Here is a 2207-nt window from a genome sequence, read left to right as displayed (position 1 = left end):
GGCAGCAGCAGCCTTAGCATCTCATGCCCGTCTCTGGGGTCCGCGCTTTTAGCCGCGGCTCGCGCCCGTCTCTGGAGCTCCTTTAAGCGGCGCTCTTAGTCCCCTCACCTCGCGCACCAGGAAACAAAGAGGCAAGAAAAAGTCTCTTGCCTCTTCCGCAGCTCCAGACTTTTTTCGCGTCTCCCTCTCAGCTAGCCGTGGCGCACTAACCCCTTCAGGCTGTGTTCACACAGCCAGTCCTCTCCCTGTGATCTGAAGGAAGCCTGAGCCTCAGCTCCCAGCCCCGCCCACCCCAGCAGGTGAGCAGACAAGCTTCTCGGGCTGGTGAGTGCTGGTCGGCTCCCGCCGCGGCGGGCGAGCACACAAGCCTCTCGGGCTGGTGAGCGCCGGTCGGCACCGATCCTCTGTGCGGGAATCTCTCCGCTTTGCCCTCCGCGCCCCTGTGGCTGTGCTGTCCTCCGCGGCTCCGAAGCTCCCCGCTCCGCCTCCCGCAGTCTCTGCCCGCGAAGGGGCTTCCTGGTAAAAGTCGTGGTTTTCACCTGAGGTTCAGCTTTAACTGGGCGCCCCGTGTGGGCTTTGCCTGCTGTGGTGGCTCTGTTGACTCTGGCAACCTAACAACCAGTCGTGGGCGCCAAGCGCGGTCGGGGGGAAGTGCGCGGGCCTGTGGCCTGAGCCGGGCTGCACGCCCACCCCACATCGTGCAGGGAGAGAGGGGCAGCCTCCTCTCCGCTGCAGGAGCTGAGACGGGGAGAAGGGGAGCGCCCCACAAGGAAACCAGCTGCCCCTCCCAGGAGAGAGGAGATGGCTGTTCGGCAGCCAGCAATGGCAGAGGAGCCCGAGCACCGAAGCGGCGGCCTCTGAGGACGCGGCGCACATGTTTCTGGTGGGCGAGGGGCCCGCGGGCCTGCCCGTGGGAAAGAGGGGAGCCCGCGCCGGCCCCTCCGCCTCCCGAGCCTGGGCGTTTCCCTCAAAAAGCAGCAGCTGTGCAAACTGACGGTTCACAGTTGTGATAAATCGCCTTAGGAAAGCACTTCTATTAAAGTCACATCTAACTAGAAGGCAAGAAGTCATCCCTGAACAAATCATTTGCGGCTGGAATTTGCGGAGCCTTCGAGGGGCAGCTCTGGGCGCGCACCCACCCCGCTGCTGTTTTGCTTTCCCCGCAGGACGAGGGCCGCTCACTGGGTCACGGGGACAACGCGCTGTATCAGCTGGGGAAGAGGCGCTTCTTCAGGACACAGGATAAACCCGAACTGTGAAAGGAGGCCTTTATTCCATTCCTTTGGGGGATTTCTTAATGACATCAAGCCCAACTTGGTGTCAGATCTGCCTGTCGTTTCCATGACAGAACTTCCTGGGGGGGTCCCCCAGCAGCGGGGTGGCCAGGCGCCACAGGGCTGTGCTCTGCTTCCCAAGCCCGTTCATCTCCATCTGTAGCATTTTCAGAGAAACTCACGGATAGGTTTTCTCCAACAGGTTCTTTTTCCTTCAGTTTAGAAAGTCATTCGCCTGCACAAAATCAACGGCCTGAAGACATCACTGAGCCTCTTTTTCTCCCAGGGTCAGGGCCAGCACGGGCCCCAGACCACAGAGGCGCAGGGCCTCACAATGGGCTTCAGGCCTTCCCCTCTCCTTCCGCCCCTCCCCCTCCCCTCCTCCCACAGAAATCACATCCCTTTCTCCAGACGCCCCACTTCAGCTTGACTTCCAACAGGTCTTTACCCTGCCAGTTAGTAATTCAGGACTAATTAGGTGATTGCTTTCATTGATGGTAGCAGTTGGGGCGGGGGTGGGGGACGAAATGGCTTTGCCCCTATTCTTGTTGGAAAAATAAATAACACCCACGGTCACTTGAGATCTTATTTTTCCCCCCAATCAGGCAAATGAGCAGCGTGGTTCATTTTCCCAGCGTTCACTCTTGAACAGACGGCAGTGCCCGGGAACGTGGCTTAGAGCTGTGTGGTCAGTGCAATTGCTTGGGGCTGTTTGTGCCGACAATGAGAGGAGACGCCCGTCTCCCAAAAGAAGAGTGGCCCTTGTCTTGCTTAGGCCAACGAGCTGCCCGCAGCGTTGCCCGCCTGGCTTCTGAGGGAGATGTACACCGCCATCTAGTGGAGATGGCGGCTCACTGCAGTGTGCTCATTCTGCCTTTCCTTCTGGCCGGTAAGGACAAGCAATAATGCTTCTTGTAAGTTCCTAAAAATAGG

The sequence above is a fragment of the Lipotes vexillifer genome, unplaced genomic scaffold, assembly GCF_000442215.2.
Source record: "Lipotes vexillifer unplaced genomic scaffold, Lipotes_vexillifer_v1.1 scaffold469, whole genome shotgun sequence".
NCBI lineage: Eukaryota > Metazoa > Chordata > Mammalia > Artiodactyla > Lipotidae > Lipotes > Lipotes vexillifer.
This window is presented reverse-complemented; position numbering follows the sequence as displayed.